This window comes from Doryrhamphus excisus, chromosome 15 (genome assembly GCF_030265055.1).
Source record: "Doryrhamphus excisus isolate RoL2022-K1 chromosome 15, RoL_Dexc_1.0, whole genome shotgun sequence".
In the NCBI taxonomy this organism is placed as follows: Eukaryota; Metazoa; Chordata; class Actinopteri; order Syngnathiformes; family Syngnathidae; genus Doryrhamphus; species Doryrhamphus excisus.
In genome coordinates this window covers 18,181,443-18,198,107 of record NC_080480.1, presented here as the reverse complement: position 1 = coordinate 18,198,107, position 16,665 = coordinate 18,181,443, and the positions used below count along the sequence as shown (strand labels likewise).

Sequence of the window (16,665 nt, the reverse complement as noted above, 5' to 3'; positions counted from 1 at the left end):
GTATGTAGTACGCAGTATGCAGTATGTAGTACGTAGTATGCAGTATGTAGTAATTGCTGGTTTGAAATGCCTCATTCTACGCAAAACGCATTACTATGTTGCAGCATGCCACTGGACTACCCAGCATGCCTTGCAGGCACTTTGTTAGTGAACGTTACAGTATGTGACTGTTGTTAGCGCTTTGTCTTTGTCGCCGGCGAAGAATGCTAGCTTATTTAGTGCAGTTTGCGCGGTGAGTCGGACTGATTATTACTGCAGGGTGTCCAAGATGTGACCCACGGGCCATTTACGGCACATAGTCAAAGTGCAACTAAGCGTTTTACATGATATTCAGAGGAAAGACAAGTAAATATATGTAAACATTGGTTGTTGCAGCTCTGCATAAGTCAAGTACTATGTAGTAGTAGTATACCTGGTGCAGTACCGGTGTACTACGTGCATTCCGGTTGTTTGTTCTGCTGTGGCGTTTGCACGGACGGAGGCGGAGGGCGTCTGCGCCTTTAAAAGCGGGACGTGGGGAGGGAGCGAGGCGGGGCGGACGCTCGGCTGGCGGATGCTGGGCTGGCGGACGCTGGGCCGGCGGGATTGTGCTGACGGCAGGCCTTTGCTTCGGAGCATGCCCATTAGAGGGAGCCATAAATCCTGGGCTCTCCGGGCCGGCTGTGTCAGCAGTCCACTGAATGAATTGATTTTAAACGCCACCGAGGAGAAGGAAAAAGGAGGAGGAGAGAGAGACTATTTCATTCTCACTCCGCCAGAAGCGTTCAAGCGTCGCGCTCCTGCTGTCCGAGCGCGATGAAAACACTCAGCATGTCAACGACACGCCGGTGACCCCTGGTCCGCCCCCCGGTCCGCCCCTTGATCCGCCCCCTGCCTTTGATTTAACACCACAATCTCTTTCCCTAATTTTGGAGTGAAAGTCAAGTTTATTTGTTGACGTGTTTTCCCGCTGCAGGCATCGGCGGCGCCCTGCAGGGGGCGGAGCCTCCTGACATGACAAGCGTCACCAGGAGAAATCCTATCTTCTGGAAAAAGACAAAATACAAATCCATCTTCCAAAAGGTGCTAAGGAGACATGGCAGGTGGGGGGAGGGGCTGGCGGGGTGGCGTCCTCTCTGGCTCATTACGTTGTTTAAAGAGGCGGCGCTTTCCAATCACCTGCCCGCCGCCACGCTTCCAAGCAGCTCCACCGGCAGGGATCATACATCAACTTTAATGCCGGTCCCTCCTCTCCTTTTCCATTCTTCCCAAATACAAAATCACTGCTTCGTTTTTATTCTCTCCTCCGGCAACACCGCATCCCAATACCCGCGTTCCTCCACGATGACCGGGGGGGGTCAGACCCGTGCGGTGGAGGTCCGAGGCATTGCAGGTCATCTTTCCATTCTCAGGGTCAGGGAAGAGATCTTCATGGGACTTGACCAGTTAGACCAGTTAGACAAACATAAATGGATTGGCGACAGAAGTGGGACGGCCTTAACCAAGGTTCCCCTGTGCAGCAAGGCAACACCAGCAGGGTGAAGCTAACCTTTCTCACAGCATCCCCTGTTAGCAGGTGAACAATCGCACCTTTGGCGAATTCTGCTGTACAGCGGAACCTTGGTTAGCGCCATTCATTCATTCCAGAAGAGCCGACTCTAACCAAAACGGACCTTAACCGAATTCATTTTCATGTAAATCCTATGAAATCCTTCCAGAAAGCCAACAATGTTTACAGTTAGATAGACTGAGAGAAATGGGGCATCTGGTGAGCATGCCTGCCAGACCCCTCCCTGGGGGGTGCAGGGCATACGTTGGAGAGACTGTCTCTCAGCTGGCCGGGGGAGTGCCTCATCACGCGTAGCTTTGTTGGGCTGCTGCCCCCAGACCCAGCAGCCCCCCAGACCCAGCAGCCCCCCAGACCCACCCTCGGATGGGATGGGTAATTATAGTTTGACGTATCAAAAACACAACGAGGTACGTGACATATTGTATGCTAACTGGAAAATGCACACAAACCAGGGCAAAATGTTGTATGTTAACCAAAAAAAAACGGCTAAACGGTGAGGACGCTAACAAAGGTCGCCCTTTTATTACTCGCACTTTTATTACTCCAGCATTCCGCCATGTCCTGAAGTGTCTTGGCAGCGGCGCGAAGGATAAAGCCGGAATGTGTTTTGATGAAATACTGTGATTAAAAGACGACGTGACCAAGCAAAACACGTCCGCGATGCTGAACACTCATCTCGCCATTGAACGTCTGAGCAAACTGATCAATAACTAGAAGGCCACTCGGAGAGTTCCGACTTGACTCGGGGCCAGCGGCGGACGCACACAAGCTCTCCTCTGCTTGACCATTGATTGGAACAGCAAATGTTTCAATATCATCATGACTCCGTGTAATGAGCAGACACCATCTTATTAGATTGGCCCTCTCCAGGTATCTCCACGGGAACTTCTTTGGGTGGTTTTTATTGTCATACGCAGTTTCTAAAAGCGTCCAGGAAGACCAGACGGTCCGTATAGTTGTACTAATCACGTTACATCACGTCTACAAAGAGAATCTAGTATTGGTATGGCATATCTTCCAAACAGGAGTCGTTACAAACTGGGGACAACCAAGGATTAGCCACGTCCCGTTTATTCTGTTCCTACCAGCAGATCCTGAGGCCGTCCCAGGCCAGCTGAGAGACCCGGTCTCTCCAATAGTCTCTCCTCGGCCGTGCCCTGAACACCTCCCCAGAGTTCAAGTTATCATTTTGAGACGGTCCCATTATAATGTGCTAAAGACGATCGGGTGGCGCCAAACCTGCTGGTGTCATGGCCGAGCACAGGAAGTCACCGTGTTCCTCCCGTCAACTTTGCGAGTCAAATGTTCCGGATGCTCCTGCGTCATATTTGCCTAGCGCAGGCGGGGGCGCCGTTTTGTCATGCGGCGCGCGTGATAAACGGGGTCGAGGTGTCCCGGGAACACCTCGGAGCCGGGGGTAATTACTCTTTATTTATTTCTTTTTTTTTACTTTCTCAACCTTTTCTTTCTCCAATCACACTTGATGGATTGAGTGGAAGGAGGCGATCATCTGGCGCTTAGCGGGCTCACTGAGCATGCTCGCCCCGCGCCCCCCCACCCCCCACCCTGATTAATGATATCTGCCGCAAGTCACCAAAAGCGGAAATGAAGTATTTGTGTTTAAATGTAACATTTGTCTCCTTTGCTGCCGTTGAGGAAGGCATTTGTCAAAATCCTCAGGCTCGGGCCAAAGCTGGATTTCCTCTGGGAGCGCGGCGGGAATTACTCCCTACTTTCACATTAATGGCATTCCGTGTTCCCGCTTTATACCCCGAATCCACTTCCTGCCCTTTCACCTTCAGCGCATACTTGGAATAATCAAGCCCCGGCTTCGTGAAAGGTGGGAGAATCACAGCGTCGTTTTCCCGCCAAGACCTTGGCCGAGGAATTGACCTCCTGATGGCGCCGTACATGCCGAGGACCACCGCCGGGTCGGCGCGGTCATGACGCCCCCCTCCCCGTGAGAGGGACTCGCTTGGCCGGACCCAGGAACGCTCAATATTCCGCAATTTAGAGAATCAGCCAAGTTTGCAGAAACAAAGACGCGATATTGGAAATAAAGACGGATATTTAATCCGACGTCGGCCGCTTGAATTATTTGTTGGGGTGGTCGGCGGGGGTGTCAGGGGTTAGGAGAGGCGGTCAAATAGCTTGAATAAACCTGCAAATCACAGCAGCGACCGCTGACCCCCCCCCCTCCAGGCGCCCGCCCCCGCCTCCTCGGTGCGCTCTGTACTTTTTCCATCAATGGAAATCTAATTGCTTGAAAGGCGATCAATGGCCACTAAATTGGTTTTGTGTGCGAGCGCAGTTGGAAAAAGCTCCCAGCTCTTTTAATGTGTGCTGCTTTTGCATCCTAAATCACGCTAATATTTGGAGCGGGGGGGTAGTGGGGGGGGCTAACTCCGGTTTAGTGTTGCGGGAGGAGGCAGTCTATCAAGCTGCTAATAAAAATCACAGCCTTAATTGTTTCTCCAAACTCATAAATCCTGCAGCTTAATGGGTTAATAAGCGGACTTATACGAGGACGTCGGGGAGCGTGTTGGCGGGGGCGGTTTGGTGGTGGTGGTGGGGGGGGACCGGCTCCATGTTGCGGTGCTGCGACCGCCGATAACCCTCCAGTGATCTGATATGACTAATCCCCTCTAATCCCTAATACACTCCTTAACATGCTGCTAACTGGCAGCAGTCGATGCGGCCGCGCCGCTCGCCGTTATCGCTCATCTTTTTGTTTCCGTGCACGAGGCCCACCGCCACGTCACCGAACCGCATCCGGGTTCTGGGAGGTGATATAGACACTGCTCTTTTTTTCTTTCTCCCCCCCGCCGTGTCGCTAGGAAGTGCTGATTAAGTTTTTTTCCCGCCCGCTTGTCTTTCCCAGCGGACAGCTCGATGGACCGCAACCGAGGTCGGAATGGGGCCCGGTACCGTTTGATGGTGTCGCCCCACCCCGGGAAAGGAGCGTCCCAGCAGAGTAATTTATTGACAGCATAGAGATGTGTTTCTCCGGGCCATCCCTCAGGTTCTTATCTGTCCCTGATCAGTGCCGACAGAACCCGGGCCCGGCTTGTATTTCTGTCTGCTATTGTAATTGCATTGTAATTGATCCCAGCCTCGGCCGGACAGCGCCCAGCAGTAACTTTGCCTCTCCTCCTCTTATCTGCAGACGTGCGACATTGTCACGCTAAGCAAAAGCCAACAAAGCTTCTTTACGAGACGCTTGTTCCTCCCACAAAAGCAACAACAAAGCAGGACAAGAAAGTCACTGCATGAAGGACAAAGGACGCCGCAAAGTTGGGGACCTGCTGCTCTGACGGGTCGCTGGCGGTACCTGGGACCCGATACCTGGGACCTGCTGCTCTGACGGGTCGCTGGCGGTACCTGGGACCCGATACCTGGGACCTGCGGCCAGGTACCCCGGTACCTGCTGCGTGGTACTTAATACCTGAAACCTTGTACCATATACCTGAAATCTGACACTTTCAACCTGGTACCTGGAACCCTATACCCGAATACCCAATACCTGATACATGGTACTTAATACCTGAAACCGTGTACCTGATACCTGAAATTTGATACTTTCTACCTGATACCTGGTACCTGGAACCCTATACTCAATACCTGGTACATGGTACTTTAAACCTGGTACCTGGTACCTGGAACCCTATACCCAAATACCCAATACCTGGTACAAGGTATTTAATACCTGAAACCTTGTACCTGATACCTAAAATCTGATACTTTCAACCTGGTACCTGGTACCTGGAACCCTATACTCAGTACCTGGTACATGGTACTTAATACCTGAATCCTTGTACCTGATACCTGAAATCTGATACTTTAAACCTGGTACCTGGTACCCTATACGCAATACCTGGTACATGGTACTGAGTACCTGATACCTGAAATCTGATACTTTAAACCTGGTACCTGGTACCCTATACCTGAATACCCAATGCCTGGTACATGGTACTTAATACCTGAAATCTGATACTTTCAACCTGGTACACACTGCACTGTGTAGATTGGTGATGTTGCCAGAAGATCATAGCATTTCGTCAGCGTCCAATCAGATTGCTGTGTTGTCATTCTCATGCAGTCATGGCCTCTAGGGGGCGTATGTACGTGATGTGAGGGTCCACTTGATAGGCGCCCCCATGATCGTGGTCCAATGGTTTATTCCTTTGATATTTAGCGTTCATATATGGTGTATAACCCAAACATTAAAGGTAAAGCGTCACACCGCATCCGCCGTTGCATTGTTGCCATGCCAACGCCAGGTTGGAGATGGCTACCAACTTGGTTCTTCTGAGCCTTCGTGCTTTCAGGCCAACCAACAAAACAAAGTGTGTGCGTTGTCGTCTCGCCGTGGCCCATCAATCTTCCTGCCGCCGTCGCTCACGCGATGCTGAGCCGATGTAGTCGGGGATGTTGGGAGGTATGCCCACGCCGCCCCGCATCAGCACCGCCAGGGCCCGTCAGATGTTCTTCACATCTGTGAGCTCACCTGCGGGAAATTAGCCATCAACCTCGCCTGGCAGACAACACCTGAACAAGGAAGTGCGCGTTCCCCGCATGCTCCTCACGCGCTTCCACGGCCGAAATGTCACGCTTGCTATGACTAATCATTGTTGTTGGGACGGGGCTACGGCTTTGCCATGCGTCTCCTGCACGTTCCGCGCAGGAGCGGCAACAGGCACCGCAGGAAGCGCCCGAATGCGAGCGTGCACGTTCTCCCTCGTGATCCCTCATTTATCATCCTGACACCGGCTACTTTTTTGAAGAGGAGAAAAATGTTGCAGTCAGCTCTTCCTCCACTCGGAAAATATGTGGAGGTGCGTGTGATGAAGTAGCGCAGCAACACGGTGCAGGCTACTTCCTGGCGATAAAGCACAACGCGCACGTGATGTCGTTCAAAGGGAAGCTAGTTGCTTTCCACTCAGGACTCTTTTCTTTCTTCTTCCCCCCCCCCCCCCCCCCGGCCTCATGTTTGGAATTAACTCCATGTGACCGTCCGATTCCATTACGCCACCTTTGAGTCCAATTACGACCTGGAAACGCTGGAGCAGAACTCCTGACATTTACCTGGGCCGCGACTAATACGCCCGTTAAATGGCATCAATACATATCTGAATGGGGATGCGTATGGATCGCCGCCCGATCAATGGCTGACATTATGATCCCCTTGCAGATGCCGGAGTGCTTCTGATAAACACCGTGATCCGCACACGCGTGTGTGTGTGTGTGTGTGTGTGTGTGTGTGTGTGTGCGTGTCATGGCAGGTTACAAATGAGTTTGTTTGTGTTCCGGCCCTTTGTGCCCACGGCTGTGTGTGTGTGTTGTGTGGGTGGCTTTTGCTAAATGTGATACGCACTGCAGGCAGTGGAGTGACCAAATGTCCTGTTTTCCCAGGACATGTGCTGTATTCACGTCCTTTCCTTTCATTCCAGTGTTTCCTCAGGGGGGTCCTCCACACTGGGGGCTGTTCGGGTATGCTGAGGGGGTGCTATCCTTGGGTCCCTTTGACACGGCCGGCTGGGGGTTGCTCCCTTTAATGTGGGGGTCCGCCCGTCTAACGGAGTCGGGGGGCCTGGGTGCTGGTCCTCCGATGGCAGGGCCTGCAGCTCCTCCCAGTGTGGACGGCCCCAAAGGTGGCGTTTCCTTGTTCCTCAGTACCATGCCATGTCTCCCTACTGTGTGTGATTGTGTGCTTGCGTGTGTGTGTGTGGGTGTGGGTCTAGTATGGAGGGTGGGAAGGAGGGGCTTTCTTTTTGCTTCATTGTTTTCCTTTTTAATTGTGGAAATTGTTTTAATTCTGGAAAGCACTTTGTGTTGCATCTCCTTGCAGGAAAAGTGCTATACAAATAAAGTTGATTTGATTTGATTTGATCCTTTCGGGATGTATATGTATGAGTTGGACTACAAGTGATACGTAGTATCAACAAGTGTACAAGTATACATCAACAAGTGATACGTAGTATTGTGGTCACTCGGCAGCAGTAAGGACGCATTGAGGACGTTAGCTTAAGTGACATGAGCGTAACACTTCTTGATGGAGTGAAAAAGGTTTTCCTCCCATGCCGTGTGGAAGTGGTAACTGTTTGTCAATTTGAGGCTAGCTGCTTTGCACGCATCAGTCCATTTCTGTGGAAAAGCACATGACGCAGTGTCTTGTTTTCTTCTGGTCAGCCTACATCCTGTGTCTTTCCGCCATTACAATAGACCATAATGGCGGCTTTAAATGGCTTTGCGTACCCGGTATTACCCAGTATACTGCAGTTGACAAAAATAGTGAGTCAGTAACACTCCTCCTCGAGCCGTGTCACAGTAAATGTCTTCCCTAGGGAACCTTAGTGATGTCTTGTGCCTGTCTCACCTAGCAATTACTGACACCTAGTGGCCAATGTAGAACACAACAATGTAGTACTGCATTCACAATGACCAATTCCGCTCAGTCATCTGGGAGTGTGGGCGTGTCCAGTAAGCAGCCGTTCCTTAGCAGGCGTTTTCCGTGACCACCCCGAGTCCGTTGGGCTTCGATCCTGGCGTTAGTGTGTGCGTGCGTGCGTGCGCGTGTTGGGGGTCAAGCAGGCGACCTATCGGTGAAAGTGGCGTGCCAATAAAAGGCTGGCAGCATTAATCACGCAGCAGCGGGTGGGGAGCGTGGGGGGGAGGGGTCAGCGCTTTAAAGGGCAGGCAGAGAGCTCGGTAGGACTTGAAATATGGCCGCTCTCGTGTAGCAAAAAGTTTTATTTGCTCCCTCCGCGAGGTCAGCCCGCCCGGCGTAAATGAAAGTCCCACGAACGGCTTTTGGACGTTGATGGCGAGGCATCTGTCAGACGCGTATTCCACTCTCGACTTAGTTAGCTGGCGCTAAGTAGCGCGCGCGCGCTCGGGCCAGCTCATTTCCCGGCGTGCACGGCGGCGGAACATCTGCGAGCGGTGAAACGACTGCCAGTCAATCACCGGGCCAAGATGGCGGCAGCTGCTGCGAGTCAGGTGACGTGCGCCGTCGGCGAGCGAGGCGAGGCGAGGTTCACCGGATCAAATGGACTCTTTTATTGGGGGGGGGGGGGTGCAGTTGGACCTGACAGGTGGTGCGCCAATCAAAGCCGAATTGATCAACTTTGAGCAGAAGTTGACTTTTATGAGCAGAAAATGAAAGGAAATCCACTCGTGTTTGTAGAACAGCAAGGACGGCGTCGGCTGACCTCCGCCAAGGCCAAACGCCACCACTTCCTTTCTGGCTTCTTGTCATGATGACAACATTTCGCCACATCAGATGAGCTCCGTGTATTGTGCTCCCCCCCTGCTGGAAAAAGATGACAGCTAGGTAACGCCTTAGCATGAATGACTAAGTCCCGGGCTGGACCGCATCGGTCCTGTGGACTCATTCATCCCACGGAGATCCATACAGTGCAATTCCGCGTCTCTAAATAGCCGCTGTGAATACTTGAGGAGCTAACGGCGTGTCAATAGCGAGCAAAGGCAGATTCTATTGACGCGCCGCCTTTCACGCCGCCGCTATTTGGCTCGGTTGCCAGGTGACGGGCACTAGACCTTGGCTGCCGGGCGGCTGCGTTCAACGCTCCTCGCCAGCCGCAGCCAAACGGACGATGTGGACGTCGAGATGTGGCCGAGTGAACGTCCTCGGCGACACGTGGACGCACGGATGCGTGCGTGATTTTCTCTCCACACACACATACGCACACACATACATCTTTTCGGCTGAGTTTTTCCTCAAATATTGGAATTTTATTCTCCAAGAATGTTTATTCCCATATTTAATATTATCTGAAATTTCTATTATAAATTATATTGACATTTATATGACAAAATATCCCATTTATTTCTTTGTGTGTTTCTCCGATTATGGCTTTTTATTCTTTCATTCATATTTCAAATCTGCTTTTCCTGGTAATAAATATTACCCGTTTCTAATCCTTCTAATATTTGGACTTTATTCTGTTAAAATGGCAGCATTGTTTTTATTTCTACTGTTCATATCCAACATACTTTGTTCTTTAATATTTCAACTCTCTGCTCCGAATAGGAGATCATTTTTTGTGAAATAGCAATTTTTTATTATTTTTTTTTAACTTCTCCTAAAATGAATTTTTAATCTTCCAAGTAATTTCCATTTTCTTGATGTAATTATTGAATTATTAATTACAATTATAATTAACCCCGTGAAATTTGGACTTTATTCTAACTTTCGCCTCAGTCCGATTTGCCTTTATTTGTTGTTTTATCTGTTTTTGTCGTGATATTATGATTACAAAAGCAGTTTTTGAATATTTCAACTTTATTGAAACTCCTTTATTTCTTTTCTACTTTGTCTCCTCATGTTTGGACTTTTCCTCCTGTAGAATGGCTGCTGCTGTGGTCGCAGGTTTTCTTGTTGAGTTCCACGAATATCCACTAAAGCCGCAGTTTGCACACCCGTGATGTATTAGTGATATTGACGAGGGCTGATGTCGTCATCACATGCTGGGTTGGGGATGTAGAAAGGAAAGGCACCAATCAGGAGTAGAAGAGAAGAGTAGTTGTGTGTGATGAGATGATTGACAGCTGTTCCTCTACCGCCTGGTGACGCTGCAGCAGATAGCGACCAAACGTTTCGCCAGGATGGCTAATGGATGGAAGAGAGGTAGGAAGTAGCGCTCGGAGCTGGATATCAAACATGTGTTCAGCACTGGATCACGTCCTGCAGCCAGGTGTCCTCATTGAGACCAATCTGACACCTCCATACGCCCCCGCACTTCCCAAATGGTCCCCGCGGGGCCTCGACCCGCGCCTACGTCGCCGCCCCCCCCTCCTGAGCTAAAGACGCACGGACATTAGCATACGCAAAGTGTCAGCGGCAAATGAATGACAAGACTTTCATCTCCCGACATGTCAGCCTCGCTTAGCGGCGACGCGCTTCAAAGTGGCCGCAGAGCGCCATCGGGGTCGCCCGCGGGACCGCCACGCCGACGCCGACGCCGGCGTCGCCCGGCTCAATTAAGGCGACGACGCCAGCGTTGTGAAGTCAGGAAACGAGTCAGTAGGAAGTCCTGCTTTCTGCGTGCGCACGTAGCGGCCACCCCGCCCCCGCCCTCTGGGGGTCAGGACGCCAAACGCCCCCCTTGGTGGGGCCAGGGATGGCAGACAGGAACCATGTGTTGGTCTCACGCTGAACTCCTTCCATTCCCGTTCCTGGATCGGTGGACACGTTGATCGTGATTGATACGCGTGAGTACGGATTTATCGATACGCTGACCAATCACGATGAAGGAAGCGTGGAAGGTTCGAGGACGCTGAGTGAGACTAGCGGTTAAAGATAGCTAGAACGTTAGCGACGTGTCACTTTAGTTTCTGCCGCTTATTAAAAGTCGAAGAGTGAGAGCTGGCTTTGCTGGCAGAGGAAGAAAATCCTACGAGGCTCGGAACCCCGCCACCCCCCCCACCCCGCGCCCCCGGCCCAAAAAGAGAGGGAAAATGGATGGCGTCTCCATTTCCTGCTAATGAAATCATCAGCGTGATATTGCAGACAGTTTTAATTCTGATTAGAAGACATTTTTTAAAGCGATGACCTCAAACATCTCGCTTGTCTCATCTCCGCCTCCGATTCCTCATTTTCCCGCCGCGCCAGAGTCCTGAGTTGGCGGAATTCTGGTGGAATGGGCGGCGTTTATCACATTTCGCCATTAATCTGACGAGCCGGCTGCGATTAGGATGCTGGCGCTTTGAGGAAAGGAAGCAAGGAAGACTTGGAGGAGCGATGCCTTGCTCCGCCGGGTCGGGAGCACGACGCTGCAGAGGGAATCGATGGAAGGTCTGAGATAGGCCGGCTTCTTTTCAGGACTGAGTGTTCTTCCTGACTCAGCACTGCTGGGTCCAAATGGCGCTGGGAGGAGACGGATGGTCTGTAGGTCTGGGATGGTGAGGCGTTCTTTGTGGGTTCTTTGTGATGGACGCGCATCAGAACCTCAGCTTAGGTTTCAAGGTGAGAGGAAGAACCTGGCCTGGTGGTCTGGAACCATCTAGAACCGGTTGCCACCCAAAAGCCGAGGTCACAATTGGACGTTCCCTGGTAGATCCGGTAGATCCGGTAGATCCGGTAGATCGGACGGAGCTCATTCTGTGGTTGGTAGAGACTGGAGAGGGGGCGGAGCTTCTCCAGGTGAACTCATGGAAGCATCAAAGTCCATCCAGTCTTTAGGAAGTCTTGAAGTGTTTGTGTTTTTCTCATCTGGTCTCCTTGGGGTTCCACAGGGACCAGTCTCTGTCCACACAACGATGATGTTCTCCATGATGAAGGCAGGAACCCTCAGATCACCTGCACGGCGTCGTTGATTGACAGGGATCAAATGTCTTTGACTGGCAGGACAGCTGAGAGGTTTTATGTTTTTAAAAGTACAAAATGTACGCAGACGGGCTGCCTGGGGGGGGAATGGGGTGGGGGGGCGTGAAATGGATGAACATATGCCGGGCGGCGCGTGTGCGAGCTGATTAATTATGGGATGTTGGCCAGGCCGGACGCTGACGCCGTGCTTGTGGCTGTGTGGTTATTGACGACTCCGCAGAGGAACGTTGCTCATTTAGCTCTCTGCTGCCAGCTTGGGGGGGGGGGGGGGTGTGGGGGCGGGGGTGGTGGGGGGGTAGTCATTCAGCGTTATGAAGAAGCATATGCTCCTTGTTGGTGCGTCTCCCGGCTTCCTGTCGCACTAAACATGGCCGCCGTCACGGCACGCTTCTAATTTGCGGCTGCAGGCACCCGAGTCAAGGCCGGCTTTTCTCGTGGAGAGTACTTGTGTGCGACGGCGGCGGAATTAAAGGGCGGCGGCCTTCAGCATTCCCGCTGCTCTCCATTCTTCTGGGAAGTCAAAGAAGTCAGCCAGTCTTTTTTTTTTTTTTTTTTTACCTTCTATGAGAGCGTGGCTTCCTGCTAATGAAGTATTGTTGTCTCAGCGACCTCGCCGCAGGTGAAGAGATGCTTGGCTAATTGTTTAAGCCCGCCCCCTGACCCCGCAGTCCTTGAAGACCGCGGCTTTGCCACTTGATGCATGATTGCCTGATTGTTACCCAATGCCGCCTGGATGCCGCAAAAGCAGCCTTTCCGTCATTTGCAGAGTTACGAAACTTCTGGAAAGCAACACTTGGCCGTATCAGGGACCCCACTCAACGCACGTGTGGAACCCACCCCTCCCCAACTAAAAAAGCCCCCCCAATTTTCCTTTATTTCTTCTTCTATCTTTTCCCTTTTTGTAGTTTCATGATGAATGTTACTTTGAGGAAGTGGTGACGGCCAATAAGATGAGATGACTTTGGGCCCCCCCCCCCATGTGCGATATGGGGGGGTGCTCCTCCCATCCCGGTCAGTCGGCAGGAGCATGAAAGCTGTGCCGACAGGAATATCGGCCAATTAAAAAAGTGTAAATAAATGACTGCGTCACATGAATCCAATAAAGCTGAGGTTAATAGATGACAACCGCCCGCCCCCCGGGGGCCAATTACGCCATCAGGGAATGCCATTCTCCTTGATTCTTCTCTCCACCAAGGAAGAACCACCAGGTAGCGTTCGTCCGACTTGACGTTTGGGCGTGCTGTCGTTTTTTCCGGGGGTGGGGCTGGGGGCTGGGGGTGGCGACGGAGCAGCGGACAAGGCGATGTGTAGAATTGGCAGGTGTTGCTCCTAGCGGGGGTCGCTGTTGCAGGTGGCCCGGGGGGGGGGTGAGATCTGTACATTTTTAATGTTGCTGCTGACACAGCCGCTCGCCCCCCGCCCCCCGCCCCCCGCCGCCGGCCGTCCAACCTGTCATTGCAGCGCGCCCAACCGCCCCGCAACAGACACCTCCATAATTTAGTGCATGTGTTTACAGAACGCCGGCCAAGTCAAGTGCGGCGCGTACACGGCGCCATGAATAATACATGGGGCGCGCGCCGGAGCGAGGCGGGCAGTATGGCGGGCGGGCGGGCAGGCGGGCGGCCTCGTGGCTTGTGGCGCTCGTAAGCAGAGTGAATGTCCTGACATTTCAAATATCCAACCAGCACAAATGTGCTGAATGCACACAAGTGCTCGCTGAAGAGTTTGGTAATGGCGGCGGGGACACTTTCTCACGGCGGGGGGGGGGGGGCGGGGGGGAGGACGTAAAGGTTCATCTGCTCAGCAATACCCGGCGTGGCCACCGGGGTGCTTGATGGCGTTGGTTAGTTCTATTGTACTAAAATGGCATCTGTTTATTTCATTATTTCACCTTTATGCTCCTAAGATGACATTTTCCTCGTAATATTACCATCAGTGTCATCAAATTACATATTTTTCTTGTCAGATTAGAATTTCCTCTTAATATTTGACTTTTGAATTTACTGCTGAGGTGTTCCTCTGGCACGAGATGAAAGCGCCGTGGGTCCTACGTACGTAAAGGAGGCGTCGCCATCTGGTCGGCTGGTTTCTAGCATCTTGTTTTTTTTATTGTATTTATTCCTACTGTACTGTTTACTGTACGTAGCCGGATATAGATAGATAGATAGACTTTCTTTATTGTCATTGAACAATAACACAGCAGTGAAATTACCAACGAAATATCGGTGCCTGGCTCCCGTATAATAATAAATAATAAATAATAAATAGATGACATCAAATATGAACAATGTACAGCGTAAACAGTCATTTGTACAAATAATTGAAATAATTTAGAATAAATAATAAGTAATAGTATGGCGTTTACATCCGTGGTAGATGGTGTAAGTTCTTATGTAGCTCAGTCTTGGCCAATAATGACGCTAGAAACATGCATGTGCTAATAAATATTTTCATAAGAGTTGCTAATCCAATAATGATATGACATATACGGTATTGCGCATTGAAAGAATATTCGCTACCACAGCACGTGACGCCGAAGAAGCGCTGTGGTAGAAGTGAGCAAAAGGAGGAAGTGACGAAGGCCTCGCCTCATTTGGGTTTCTGGTACAGATTGCGTAATGACACCGTCTTCATAAGATGTAAGATAAATAATCATAAATAAAAGTAAATGTACTGACATATCACAGTGTCCAGTGGAGTTTCCACTGGTGTACCCAGCATGCCTTGTGGCACTTTATAAATAGGAGTTGTCTTGGCTCTGCAGATTGAAGAGCCTCGTCCTGGTGTAGACTAAGCAGCGTCACCATGGCGTCTCCTGGATGGACGCGTATCTCCCAGCCAGACTTCCTAGCGTGTTTTGTGTCCTTAGCATGAGCACGCGTCACGCGTGTCAAACATGCCGGACAGCCTCATTGATGGTAACAAGAACTCTGGTGGAGTATTTCTCTCAATTCCAAAGATGCTGACTCGGCTAGACTAGTAACTTCCTCCTGGTTTCATTTCTTTAATTGTCCTTTTGGCTCCGAAACGTCTCCGCTCGGCATCGGCACGCCAGCACCTCCTCTCAGGGAATTCCTGGCTGTAAATAACACTCGGACCACGGCGTTTACGTGAGAGGATGAGCTCAGAGGGGGGTGGCGGCGGAGGCGGGACGCGTGGCCGCTTTTTACGGTCATCAAAGCAGGTGCACGTCGGGACTCTCATCAACGTTAAATTGATGACTAATCACTTTCCGCCCGTCGGGCCTGGCGCTTTACGTGCGCTTTAACAAAGTCGATGTGGCGAAAAACGTGAGGAGCAAATGATGTCAGTCAGTAAACAATCCGCCCGCTAAAACCAACAACGTGAAGGTTTGTGAGGCGCACGCGCTCCCAATCAGCGGGGGTTTTATGCACAGCGACGCCCGGAATTGCAAACAGGCTGCTTTGCAAGCCCGCCGTAATGCGACGACGTGTCAGACGCCGGTACAGTACACACACACAAACACACACACAAACACACACAAACACACACACACCGCTGCCGTTTTGTTGTCCCCTGACAATATGGCGGCTTCCACCAAAGCTGACAGCAAACATGTCGTCTTTGTCAGGATTATTCTTCCACGTTAGACAATAAATAAAGACGCGCTCTGGCAGCCGACTGGCAACGTGATGCAGTCACGCCGTCAGACCAAGGTACATGAGGGGCCCACCTCACACCTGAACGCACCACACTGGTGGCTGGGGGCCGGGGACCAGAGTCAGGGGGGCGGGGTCAGGGGGCCGGGGACCAGAGTCAGGGGGGCGGGGTCAGGGGGCCGGGGACCAGAGTCAGGGGGGCGGGGTCAGGGGGCCGGGGACCGGGGACCAGAGTCAGGGGGGCGGGGTCAGGGGGCCGGGGACGATTCCATGCACACATGGTGCTGCTGTCACTGGTAAGGTGGGGCGGGGTTTAGTATGAGCCGGTGTGGCGGAGTATGTGAGTCCCTCCGGGGGGGGGGGGGGCGTCCAGGGGGGGGTCACGTCGGCCCACCCCAGCAGAGACTCTTGACAGCGGTGCAGATTTATGACAGCCAGGATTTGTGTCCGGGTGGGACGCGGGAGACCCAAAGTTGTCCGGCTGATGGACGGCCCGCCGCCTTCAGGTGCCGCTGGATTTACGCTCCCGGGGCGCCGGCGTTGTCCCCGCCTCACATTTCTGCTGTGACCTGACGTCTGCGAGTGTCCCTCCAGCTGCAGCCACTTCATAAAACGGAGCTTGGTCCCGAGTGGAAGGGAGACGTTCTGACTGGAGCGCATATGGAATATTATTTTACTGCATTATTTGAAAGTCTGGCTGATTTACGAGGCGCTGACTCCAGGCGTTATTGTCCTAATTAATCTGAGGCGCAGCGAGAGGAACGGACTCAACGTGCGACATTTGGCTGAGGGATCTTCATCTCGCTTCCTGAGTCGGCACTTTTACTTTTTCCCCCGCGTGGGTTCCACTCATCCTGTCATCACTTTTAAACCTCATCCATGATTCTTATCGGGATTGTCGCTTCGCGCCTGCTGCTGCATTCCAGACATCTGGGAAGGGGGGACGTGTCCCATGCGGAGGACCGTATCACAAGCCCGCGTTGGCGGCTTGAAGACCAGCATTTGGTCACCTCCTGACCAAATATGGTAGCAAGCGTACGCCACAACCCCGGTTGGCCTCCTTCACTCCGCCCCCGAGGGCCGACTTTTCCCAATCCAATTCATCCATTCCAGAAAGCCAACAGAATTCCCACAAAGCACACCAGTAC

General features: G+C 51.9%; 1 protein-coding gene across 10 annotated transcripts in view; it reads left to right on the top strand.

The window, feature by feature from the left end:
* Positions 1-16,665, top strand: part of LOC131102883 (RNA binding protein fox-1 homolog 3-like) — a 247,406-nt gene that overhangs the window by 96,924 nt on the left and 133,817 nt on the right. The window contains exon 1 of one of the 10 annotated variants that reach the window (XM_058048552.1): positions 4,832-4,961. The exons of the other annotated variants lie outside the window; for them this stretch is intronic. The gene's annotated coding sequence lies outside the window, so the exon portion shown is untranslated. Of the gene's footprint in view, positions 1-4,831; positions 4,962-16,665 lie in introns of those variants that run through there. 10 annotated transcript variants of the gene reach the window in all.